The sequence below is a fragment of the Oenanthe melanoleuca genome, chromosome 7 (assembly GCF_029582105.1).
Source record: "Oenanthe melanoleuca isolate GR-GAL-2019-014 chromosome 7, OMel1.0, whole genome shotgun sequence".
Taxonomy (NCBI): domain Eukaryota; kingdom Metazoa; phylum Chordata; class Aves; order Passeriformes; family Muscicapidae; genus Oenanthe; species Oenanthe melanoleuca.
In genome coordinates, this window is record NC_079341.1 from 15822956 (window position 1) to 15836204 (window position 13249).

At 43.1% G+C, this 13249-nt stretch overlaps 1 long non-coding RNA gene across 1 annotated transcript in view; it reads left to right on the forward strand.

The window, feature by feature from the left end:
• LOC130255866 (uncharacterized) overlaps positions 1-13249 on the forward strand; it is a 121104-nt gene that overhangs the window by 47085 nt on the left and 60770 nt on the right. The window lies entirely within an intron of this gene.

A 13249-nucleotide genomic window follows, 5' to 3' on the forward strand; every position in this document is an offset into this window, starting at 1 on the left:
TTGTGTATCTTTCATCTTCAGCCATCTCTGAAAGGCCTTATCTTTATCTCTGCTTTCAGAGGTCCATAAATTTCTCTGTGTTCAAAGGCTTCATCCCTTCCCCCTGTCCCTCTCTAGTTCAGATATCCTCAAACTCCAGCACGACTGGCAAATCTCTCTGTATTTAGCCCCCTTAAATTATCTTCCTCTTCATACCTCCTTCCATGTCTTTCACCTATTTCATTCCAATGCTTCACTGCTAAGTTCATCCTTGCTGAATCCTTCTGTTGACAACATCCTTTCTACCCAAAACTTCCCCATTATGGAAATCAACATTGCTACTTTCTTTTTTTCCTGCTACATATTTCCCTGGTACTAGAAACCTAAAATATTTAAAGGCCAAGTCAATTTTAAAACCATGAAGTTTGTTTGAATGTTTTCACTTTTTCCATTAACATCTTTTCCCCCTCTACAGAGGCAAAATTATCCATAAACTGTTGCCAGTGCTTATGCTTAAAGTGTTCACTGAAGAACTTAATATGAAATATATTCAACTTTGCCACTTGTTTTCTGCTAAGTAAAGGAATTTAATTCCTTTAAAATAAAATTTGATTTAGTTTATAAGCAGGCAGCTATGTTTTCAAGGTAATTTTTATTCATGTTTCTCTTCATCAGATATGACTGATTCAGGTAGATCAGTCCCTGTACACTAGGTTACCATAATTATGCACTATACCCATTTCAAAATTAGTTCCAGCTAGTTAGCTTCACTGCAAGACAATTCACACTGCCAATTGAGAATTTAACCTAGTTTGATGATGGATACATATAAACAGCAAAATCTATTATTTATACACTGTAAGAAATAAACTCTCTGGCTGGCCAGGGACATGAAGCATGTGAAGGGTTTTCATTTTAGATGGCTGGAAATTTTAAACTCAAGCAGCTTTTAATCAACATACCATTGAAAACAAATTTCAGCAGTTGCATTTCTTATTCAGCAGTGGTACAATGTAACTGAAAATAGAAGCTCCAAAAGCTTGATGGTCTATTACTCAACATGTGCTTATAATAAATTATATGTAAATAGCGGTTATGTACTAAGAAAAGCCAGAAAAGACAACCAGTTTCAATAAGCTGGAGGGGCTGAGAAAAGGGCCATTTCTTTCCTACTGTTCTGAAATAATTCCTATAACTCAAACACTCGTGTGTTTCACTGGTTTCCATTATTATCAAGTTGCAGTAGCTTCTAGATGCTCAAGTTCCATAGTACTAAAATAGCTTTTAGAAAGCTAGCACCAGATACCAGAACTAGACGGTGCTGTGCTCACTGTCAGCGCTGGCAGCAGGGCTGAGGAGGAGCTGCAGGAGCTGTGCAGAGGGTGATGAGCACTGAGGGGCACAGGGTGAGGGTTCCCGTGCAGTGAGCGCTCCCCGAGCTGCGATCCCGGTAATTCCCACCGCTGCAGGAGCTGTGCAGAGGGTGATGAGCACTGAGGGGTACAGGGTGAGGGTCCCCGTGCAGTGAGCGCTCCCCGAGCTGCGATCCCGGTAATTCCCACCGCTGCAGGAGCTGTGCAGAGGGTGATGAGCACTGAGGGGTACAGGGTGAGGGTTCCCGTGCAGTGAGCGCTCCCCGAGCTGCGATCCCGGTAATTCCCACCGCTGCAGGAGCTGTGCAGAGGGTGATGAGCACTGAGGGGTACAGGGTGAGGGTCCCCGTGCAGTGAGCGCTCCCCGAGCTGCGATCCCGGTAATTCCCACCGCTGCAGGAGCTGTGCAGAGGGTGATGAGCACTGAGGGGTACAGGGTGAGGGTTCCCGTGCAGTGAGCGCTCCCCGAGCTGCGATCCCGGTAATTCCCACCGCTGCAGCGGGCACCCGGCACTGAATGGAGCGGGGCTGCTGCAAACCACCGCAGCTCACAGCTCACGCCTTCCAGCACAGCTGGGGCTATTCCCCTCCAAACCAGGGGTGCAACGACACTGTTATTTGGACTTAAATAGCCACGGGAACACGAGTAAAAGGGAATTAATAAAAGTGTTCGGCCTGAAGCACTGGAGCAATGAGCATGCCCCCACACATGCAAATTTACTGAGATGGAGTGAATTGTCCCTGCAAGTAAAAGGAAGACAAGCTGGCTTTATTTCTGAGTTTGGTTTCCTATACTCTTAACAGCTTTCCTTTTACTCTAGGTGAAGATGGCTAATTATGAACCACACAGACAGACAGTGATGACTGCACACTCCACCAAGTGACCAAGATACAGGCTGCAGTTTTTCACAAGGATACTATAAGAAGAAAGTGTTTTAAAAATCAGCCATGGATTCATCATGTGAAGCGATGGCCTCCATCACTCCCCTCCATTGATCCCTATCCTGCATCCCTGTGCTGTACTTGTGGAACCTCATTCATTACTGCCATGCTGTGGGTCCACCTTAGTCCCTCAACTCAGGGTGCTGTTTGGAGGGAGCTGGGTGCTGCAGAAAGCAAACACATGCTGGAGACCTGCACGGGACCTAGCACAGGCTGAGAGGGCAAACTGGTTCCCTTTGGACTCTGCATACCTCTGAGAGGAATGACAAAACTTTGTTGCAAAAGTTTGTGACGATTTGGTACAGAGGACTAATTGGGGTGAGTCCCTGCTAAGACTCCAAGGTTGTGAGTTGGAACAAAAATCTCAGTGGAACAGCACAAGAATTATTTAAATTTTTTAAATTATAATTTGTCACAAAGAAAAAGAGAACACTTCATCCAAAAGCAGTTTTACAGGAGTGATTGTTCTGACATGAGCAGTGGACAATAAGGGAGGTGCCAGCACAGGAAAACGTGTGTGGAGCCCTTGGCAGGATACACATAAGAAGATAACAATTAAAAATCCAAGTGAACTCTCTGGCATAACAGTATATTGCAGCTGATGAATAAAATTCCCACAATAATACTTCAGTAAAAAAAGGTGTAAATAAAGAGCTTATTGAAATAAGCACACAGAATCAGAGCTTGATCTGTATTTAGAACAACTGAGTTTCAGAGCATGCATGGAGCTGTCACTTGAGGACACTTTTTCCAACAGAAAACAGAAACCCAGACTAACTGCATTATTAGACACTGGGGACTTGTAAAAATGGAGGTTGAAACAGCAAAGCAAACTCCTCAGTCAAACTCAGTGCTGTCAAATCCATCTCATCCTGGAATGAGTGAGAGCTGGTACTGAACTTCATGGGAATTCTGAGCTTCCTGGAAATTGCAGATGTGTATTTTTTACAGTAATTGCTATATAAGTGATCCTTTAATTTTCTTCTATACATCCTCTTAGTACCCTCTGCAGACTCATCAGCCTTCACTGGTTGTTATCCCTGGCCTGATCCATTAGGTCGACTTGTATTACAGCACTGGTCTTTATTTTTACATTACACAGATAGGGTCGGGCACACATTTAATGCCAACCTGGAATGTGCAGTGTTAGAAATATGCATCTGTAAATGTATTTTTGTTGGGCAAAATATATAAATACCTAAACAGATGAAGGAAAATAGTCCTCATTTCAGAGGTCATAGGCTTTCACAACCTGTATCAGAGAATTCTGAAATTGTCAGCAGAAGGAACAGAATTGTAGAAAGCACAGAGAAGAATTATACACTTGTCACATTGTCATGGCCCATCACCTACTGCACTTCAGAGCAGCAGACTGTGATGGGGCCAAGCCTTTTAGCAGGGCTGCTGTAATGGAACAAAGGATAATGGTTCGAAAGGAGCGCCGGTTTAGATTAGATATAAGGCAGTTTTTACGATGAGGGCGGTAAGGCACAGGAACAGGCTGGCCAGAGAGGTGGTGAACGGCCCATCGTCTGCTGGATGGTGCAGGGGGTTGGGCCGGAGGAGCTTTAGAGTTCCGTTGCACCGGAAGCCCGAGTGCGGCGCAGGGCACGCGCCCGTGTCGGTGCGGTGGCGGCCCCGCCGCCCCGTGCGCAGCCGGCTCCCACGGACCCGCCGGGCCGGGCCGCGCCGCCGCAGCGCTGGCCGTGACGTCACAGTGACGCACGGGAGCGGCCGGCGGCGCCGTGACGTCAGGCGGCGGAGCCGGGGCGCCGCTGGGTGTCGCTGTTGCCGGGCGGCGCGCGGGGCGCAGCGCCGGCACAAAGCGGGGGCGGGGCGGGGCGGCCGCCGCCATCTTGCGCGGCCCCGCCCGGCCCGCGGCCCCGTCGGGCGCGGCGCTGCCCGGCGCGTTTCGCTCGCTCGCTCCGGGGCCGGGCGGGCCCGGCGCTGCCGCCCTCAGCGGCCCCGGCGTGCCAGCTGCCCCGTAGAGAAGGCGGCCGGCCCCCTGAGTCCGTCGCTCCTCGCTGAGCGGCGTGTGCCACAAAGGAACGCACCCCGCTGCCTGCGCTCGGGGACACTTGAGAGCAGCTGGGATAATTTGCTGGAAAATTGAATCTGGGGGCAAAGAGAAAATCAAATCAGGGAGAGAAAAGTGATAAGAATGCTGAACAAGGGTTTGTCCTAGAAATAGCAGATGAAGAGGATTTGCAGCTGTAGGAAGGCTGAGCTGCCTGGCATTCAGGGAGGATATGGGAGGTGGGTAAGGTATAAATGCCCGGCACAAGAGCGTTTGCGTTTTATCCCCCTTAATCCTGGAGTCAGGCTTTATGGGCAAATCAGAGATGGCAAAATGGACACTTATTCCTGGTCCCTTCTTAGGGAAGGTCACATTGAGGGACGTTTTTCATCGTGCGACTTAGGCCTTCCTCCACTTCATCCCTGAATTTTGTTGCTGGAGGTTGATTTAGGCCGCGGTGTCCATGTACATTTTTGATGGTGTCATCTGGTTCAGATTGGGAGATGCTTCCCATCCTCAGGGTAATCCCAGGTGTCAGGGTAACACTGCCCCTCCAGGGACACTCCACTGAAAGGGGGACACGGAGGGACACGGAGCCCAGGCTGGGTCTGTCACAGCTCACGTGTCACACTTGGTCGTCGATCCCTTTCAGGAATATGCCAGGAGCCTTTCTGGGGCCAGTGTTCAGCAGCAGGTGCTGTTCAGATGGATCCCTCCGGCACCACCACTTGAAACCGCTCCCGTGTGCAGGAATGGTCTGAGCACTTAATAAAAGAAGGTGAAGAAGAATGCAAATTAGGAGATGAGAAGCTTGTAATAGGAATGATTTGTCATGACAGCTGTGTGCAGAGGTGAAAGATGCTCAATGCCTTAGGCAAATAAAGGGCCCAGTACTAGTCTGACACAAGCTGTTGATTTTGAAAGGCAGACTCAATGTAAAACAGCACAGAATCGAGCTTTTGGGCTGTTATAGGAAAATTATTCAATCTAAATGAGGGTATGTGGAAGAGTAAGATAGTGTCTTTTTCTGACATTCTGTGATTTTGTGAAAATTACTGAACACCCACAGCAAATCTCAAGCAGCATTTTGAGGCAGGTTCCCACCTCTGCTATGTAGGATTCTTTTTCTCAGGGGGTGTTGCCACCATTAAAGGGCAGAGATAGGAGAGATCCTTGGATTTAACACCCTTTCTCCTTCCAAAACTGAGGTGGAGAAGAGCAAAATGCAGCCCCTCATTCGTGCCCTGGTAGGTCATTACACAGCCACATCTGTCACCAGCCAGACCCTGCAGGGCTGCTGGTCTGTGATGCCTTAGCAAGTTGTAAAAGGAACTAGTGGCAGTTTGTTACTACAACATAAACAAGAATGTGTTCCTTTTATGCCCATCTCCTCCTTAGTCCATGAACTTTCCTAAAGAGCTGATTATGGCACTTGCCTGAGTTTACAGGGAGCGGTATCTTGTATCCCTCTAATAAAACAAGGTATTTCAAGAGCTGTGCAATTCTCCTTTGGACTGAGGAGATCTTTGGAACTCTCCTCATCACAGCAAAGTGCTGTGTAAATTCAGCTTCAAAAATGTTGCAGTTCAAATGACAAGCCTGCATACATCAATAGTGGCGGGACTGATGCAAGAAGCCTTGGCAGTCCATGAGAACAGCAGCAGGGACACTTTGGGAGCCAGTGGTGTTTTGTGTGGTTTTTCCACCTTGTACACTCACCAAGGCACACACACTCAGTCCAGTCTATCCTGGCAACAGATTACTGCCAAGTGTGAAACAATCATATCTAGACAGGCTTAAATCATTCTCATGGCTTTGCCCATGCACTTCTCCAAAGTAGGGAATTTGCCAGTTCCAGCTAGAATTTAGCTGGAATATCCACAACTCAAAAAATTCTTTAAAAAACAGAAAGAACAACCTGTTAAGCTGGAGTTGGTGGCCCTCAGCCTGCTAACCTTTGGCATCTAGACTTGGTGTCTTTGCTGCTTAACATGAATCAGAAAGCACAGATAGCTAGAACAGGTCTTGGGAAAGACATCAAACGAGTACCAGAAGGGATTAATGAATACAAGCATTTTCTTTCTTTTTTATGTTTTAGTTAATCTTCCACATGTAACAGCTCTACTGATTTCCTTGATTTTAGGAATGAGCAATCACATGTTTTATGGACATTCTAAATCCTGCTATAGGAAAGGTGTTGGGTCCCAAAATCTGCTGTGTGCAGTTTGTGTCAATTAAGACTTAAAGGACAAAAGAGCTCTTGCTGTTACTGCAAAAGGGGACATATTGAAGCCAACCCCCATCCCCAAGAACATGTGTTTCTCTACTAGACAGATGAGATTGTAGTTCATCAGTTCTTTCTTACAAGTATTTTTCCCAACCTCGTTTGTGAATTTAGCCCTAGAATAAGTAAAACATGAACAGCAGCTTTGTGAATAATCACCCGAGCTGTGTCGATCCCAAAGGAAAAAAACCCACAGCTGTGGGATGCTCTCTGCTGCCCACACAGCCAGTAGGATGTACTGGTGACTGGAGTCTGCATGGTGGAGAGTTAGACCTGCACACCTTTTATGTGAGTCACCATCCGGTGATCACACCAGTCCTTTTTGGACTGCTGAGCTGAATTTGAACAGGCAAATGAGATTTGTGTGCTTGTCAACCAGCAGTTGTAGTAATCATCCTAGGCACGATTTAGTCGTTAGTTGTTCTAAATAAAACCACGGATGTTGAAATCTCCCTCTGTTTTGCTGCTGGTAGCAGAGCACAGCTTGCTGCAGCTGATTTTCTGGTGCTTTCAAGCTGGTTTTGAGGGCCATATAAAAATAAGTTGTTTGCTTAACCCCGCGTAAGCACACAAGAAGGAAGTCTTTTTTGCACAAATGGCAAAGATCCTCAATATAGTCCCTTTAATGTAGTGGAATGGAGTTGTAAAAGTCCCAGTTCTGCAGCAAAAGGATTCCTTTGATGTAGAGAGTGTGGAGTACACTTTGTAGAGGCTTTGCAAATTCCAGTGCATGGTATGTGTGCTGACAAGCAGGGGTTCTAGATGGAGGTGCTGTGGAGTGAGTCCAAGCAGTGTCTCAGCCCCAGCAGTGACTCAGGGGAGTGGGGGCTTGAGCAGCTTAGATAGTCCTGCACACAGATTCAGTGGCTCAGCAGACTTACTGGAGGCTTCAAAATAACTCAGACTGTGGGCACTAGGGAAATTTTCCAAGCTACTTTACACCCAACTTTCCAACCCTTTCCCATTAATTTCATACATATTACTTAAAGATGGCAAAGATCTTTGCATCACCTGTATTCCTGAAGCAATTATAGCACATTCATACGGAAGTGCTTACAGGATCAAGTTCAAATGAGCTGTGCTGCTTGGATTTTTTTCTGTTTTATTCCATTTGTATCCCAGCTATTCTGGGATATTTACAATTGTTTTCATTCTTGGTTCCCATTTGCTTGCTCTGTGTTTCTGGTGAGTGGGAAGGAATTCTATGTGTTGTTTTGAATAAAAGATTTTTTTCCAAAATTTAGAGTGTGACATATCCTTTTCTAAATCCACAGGTAAAATCCAGTGTGTAGGAATGCAGCAGTCCAACCTCCCTTATCATTGGAACCATCAACACAAATCTTTGAGCCAAGACCATGAAGTAAGGATGAAGAGGTTCACAAGTGGCACGTGACAAGAGGTCCTGGGTGTCCTATCAGCCACTCAGTAGGGCTCAGATAGGCTGGCCCGTTCCCTTTCTCCCTCCCTCCCATTGCAGAGGGTTTCAGGTTAATCAGTAATGGATGAGTCCTGGTAATGTGATGTAACCCCAAGATGAGAACAGCACTCAGACTGAAGGAGACAGGCCTCCTTGGAGAGCTGAGGCCATGTGTGAAACAGCAGAGGAGTACTAGGATTTAAATATGAATCATTACCTTGTTAAAGTCTGATGAGATGCATGCTTGTGGCTCAGTTCTGACCCTACCCCCACACATGAAATTTTTGAGAGCTTTTCCTTATATTAGCAAACGTCCAAATTCTAAGTTGCCTGCCAGCCAGAACTGACTTGCTTCAGCTTCTCCAAAGAGGCAGCTGCTGAAGCATGTGTTTTCCACTTGCACAGGCACTCCAGCATCAAACATGATGGGCATTTTTTCCCCTCTGTCTTCTGCTTCTTCAGCAGTAGAATGTTTCACAGAATAACTTGGTCCATGTGAATTTACAGGATACCATATTGCCTGAACTGTTTGGCCCTGAACCATAAAAAAGGTATAGAGAGGGTCCCTGAGATAGGGAGGCTTCATTTTATATGGAATGATGGGAAATAACCATTTAATGTCATAGGAAAAGCTACATAAAAATTAATTTCCATTCCTGCTGCACAGTAATGGCCTTGTTTCCAGAATGAGAAAGACAGCAGAGTAAGTAACACAAAGCATCAGACCCATTTTTATGAAATAGGCTGTTTTGTGTCAGTGACAGAAAGGACAAGAGAGAAAATGCCTCTGTCAAGCTGTGCTTTCTGGTATATTTAGTGTATATTCAATTGCTTCTTGGAATATTGAGAAAGAACCGAATGACAGAAAATACGGTTTGTAGTTAAGGTCCCTTATTAACACTTTGACTGAGTGCAAAGTAAGGAAATACACAATATTCTGCAATGAATAAATGAATATTTAACAAATCTGAATGAAGATAAATTGAGAAAATCCTGTCATAAAGACAAACAAATACATCTTTATTGCATAGGCAGCAGCTCCACATTGCACATGACAAGGTTTGCTTTATGTAATAGGGTGAGGAGGTATTGCTAACAGCGTGGAATACAGTTGAATTGAGAAAATGTATTTTTAAATTTCCATAATGGAGGAAGGCAGCATGTCTGAGGTTACTCACATTTTAGATTATTATTACTGCAGACATTTTTTACTTCATTAATTTTTAATATAGATTCTGTTTGCTTCCACTTTACAACTTAACTATGGTTTGTAGATTGAAGATACAACACATGGGTGCCTGGAATGTAGGTCCTGTTAGAGCTAACCAGTTTTTTAACTGAATTGTACACACATATATCTAGAAGAGTAACAGTTTCCTACATTTTTCATTAAACAGCCCATCTGTTCCAGTATTTTTCCATGTTAAAGAAAAAAAAAAAAAAAGCAGGAAAAGCAGCATAGCAAAGTCAACATGCTAATTTTTGTAATACATCTATTTGAGCGAAGAAATTTTCTTTTTACTGACACTTGCCAAAAGAAGATAAATATTATTGGAAGTTTGCAACAAAGGTGTAATGGAATGCATTTCTTCCCATCCCTTTCAGAGGCCCTTATGGGTTCCCACTCATTCCCAGAGGAGGGTGTCTGTACCACTGCAGAGGTGCTCTTGCACACAGCTGCTGGTGTGCTGGCTGCTCCATAAAGTCACATTTAAGAAGACTGCTTCAGCTTTTAAGCCTTTGTATTTTTGCTTTCACAAATCAGAGAAAGTGACTATTTTAATATCATAATAGGCATCAATGGCTAAAGTGACAGTAATGATTGTTCTTCCTCCTCCCATATTTAATATGTATTCATCAGAGATCAATAACCTGAAGAATATTTTGTGTAAGATTCTGCTATCTATGTAAGCCTCTGGAATTCACAGAAAGCAAGTCGTTCAAGTGGTTTCAGCAGGGTTACTCAGAGAAGTCAATCCTTTCTGTGAAAAAGACTCATTTGCAGCTCACTTGCTCCATTTATATCCCAGGGATGCCAAACACTTGAAAGTAAGGCATTTCATTGGTATTGTAGTGATGTAGTATTAAAACCACTGACAAGATGTAAAGAACAATATGTAACACTAGCAGGAAAATATTAGGATTACAAGCACAGGGCTCGTTTTACTTTGAGACAAATTAAATCTGGGAATCTGCCATATGCCTAAGTCTTCCTACATAAGGTGGAATGCCGTGAAAACTCTGCTGGTGTGGAGCCACTATGAGGTGTTAGCAGCAAGTGACTTCTCTAGATTACTAGAGCCACTTAGTCTGCTGTTTGGTATTCCCAAACTAGAGAGAAACATCATCACTACAGATGGCACATGCAGCTGAAGAATGCCTCATTCCACAAGTGCTGTGGAACTGAAAACATTCTAGCAATATCCACTATCAATAGCAGTATTTTTTTTCTTCACACTGTGTTCTTTAAGGATGGCAATGAATTAAAAGAGAAAAATAGAGGAATTTACACCCACTGAACTCAATGATTATGAGAACCAGGTAAAAGTAGTGATGCTTGTTGCTTGCATTAGCCAAATGGCCTTGGTATTAAAACTTTGACATTATGCAATAAATATATTATGCAAGAGTTTAGTAACTGAACACAAGAAATTAAACTTTTCATTTTTGAAAGTTATAGTCTATGATGAAAAGAGAAACTGTGAGTCCATGATCTGCAGTCTTTATGGATCATTTTTATTATGTTGCTGGAGTTTTTACTGCAGTAATGGTAAATTTCTAAATACATTGCACTAATTTCCATATTTATTTTTGACTTAGTTCTCATTTCAAGTGTGTAAAGTATGATTTCATTAGTCTTCACTGATACATAGGAGAGGTGATATGGACTGCATCTTTTTATTAATGAAAGGAAAAACAAGAATGAAGATATAGATTTTGATGAAGTTTAGAAATATGTTTGCTTCATCTTATAGTAGTTGTGATGCAAATTGTTACGAGATTGGCAAGTCTAAGATGTGTTGTGTATTACTTGTAATACAAACCATACCTAATGAAAAAAATGATGTAAACAAAAGCTGTATTTTTGTGCTCTTCTCTATCCTTACAAGCAGGGCTTTTTGTCATAAACTAATGAATTAACTTATATATTAAAAGAAATATGTTACTCTATAATAAAGAAATGGATATATTATTCAGAGAGTAAGAGCAGGGGAAGAACAGGTATTTAATCTTTTTTTGCTTCTTCTGATATTATGTGGGTTAGAAGTTAAATTTAGTTACAGTATTTTCCCAAGGTGTTTCACAAACCAAAAGTAAGAAATCCCTGCTTGCTCCAGTGACCTTTAATAGTCCAAACCAGCTGTTTGATAGGCCATAGGAATTTGATATGAGTATTTTGGACACCACACATGCATCCTGGGGGTAAAGTTTGTAATGGGAGAAATGTTTAAATTGGCACAGAGTCAAGGCTGAAACTTTCTTAGTAATTATAAAATACATTAATTTTCTTAGTTTGGCATTTATGACAAATGACTGCTTAAAGGAAAACACATATGAACCTGGAAAAAAATTGGAAAGGTAAATCCAACAAAACCAGTTTCAGTTTTCAGTATCCTGGTAGAACATATTCAAAGCAAAACTGTCATAATAAAGAAAAAAGGCACAAGCCAAAAGAGAAATAAATTAAAATCCTTTCCTCTTTTTTCCATGCAACAGTGACTATACTTCCTATTTGTTCAATTCTTCACGTAGTACAGACAAATACAGCCTTTAATACAACAGTCTTTTCACATTAAGGTTCTGAACAGGGAATTATCCTCCCACTCTAGCTTCTAATTTCCTCTTCCTGCCCCATATATAAAACAGCTGGGTGCGGTTGTCTGATGAGACCAGCTGCCTTGGTCTCCAAGGCTGTTTTACCCCTTCCTGTCTGGTGCATGAGCTCTGCTCAGTTTAGGGGAAGAGGAGAGTGGTGAGTAATTCTGGTCTGTTTTTCCATGTTTGTTTTAATCTCTATGTTTCTAAACCCTGAGAAATCAAATGAGTACTGTGTTTGTTCCATTAGAAAATTCAAAAAGAAAATGCAGTAAGGAAGGAGTAGCACCTCAAAAGATGCTTAAAGAGAAGAGCTATATCCAGAAGAAGGATTTTTGTGCTTTACTTTTGAATGAGGCAGAGCTGCTTCAGTTAGATGAAGCAATAAGGACTTTCAGCCAAGCTACAAAAGGATGAGAACTGTGGGGAGTTTCAGCTGAGAAAATTAGACCTGGTCTGAGCTCTAGAGAGCTCAAGACAATGAGAGTCTTCTCAAATTTATAACACAAGAAGGCTAGTAATCATGTGGTTTACTTCATCGTGGTTGACATCAAGAGATGGGTGGGAGGTGCTTAGAATGGAGGAAGAATATCCTGAAGTTGTGCTGGGCTTCAGCCAATGGATCTGTATCCATTAGGTTTCAGGGATGCTGACAGAGATTGCTGCTGTGAACCTGGAGAGTCAACAAACACATCTCTAGTCTTGAGATTAGGCCAAAATAATCTAAAGGATGACATTTGGTGTGGTACAAAGCTGAAGTCCCACAGCACCTGGAGGAAAGAAGGAGAGTCCTTCTAAAGGATCAGTAGAAGAAAGAAAGTGCTTAAGATATGATGTTGCCATTGAAATTAAGAGGGTGTGAGGATGTAAATATTTATTTGAACATATGCACTGGGGAGTTAAAAATAATGATACCTGGAAGGAATGGAAATTGAATAAGTTATTGTGAGATTTGTCTAGGAAACAATCTCTCAAAACTCTAATGACAGCATATTTATTGAAATGTGAAGAGGAAGGTTACATTATAAAGGATCTTGGCTGGAAGATCACTGTGTGAGGGGGAAAAAACTATATAAGGGTATTGACATCACAGAACGAGCCAAGAGATGAAAGAAGTCAATAGCTGTGTTTTTGTGTGATTGGATTTTGTGTATGTTTCAGGAGGAAGCATTTGTTCTATATTTCCATTTTAAAAGAAAAGAGTAAAAAAGAATGCAGCAGGGCCTGAGGGGGAGGTTCAGGAGGTGGTCAGGGACTGGCTGGAGGAAAAAAAGCTGAAAAATTTGTGCACCTGCAGGAGAGACCATATGGAAGAGATGTGGGGGTAGTCGCTGACAGCGAAGGTAAACTGATGAGAGATCAAGTCATGCTCTGTTAAACTGCTTTTGAGAGACTGCCACAGCCCTGTGCAGTGGAAAGGA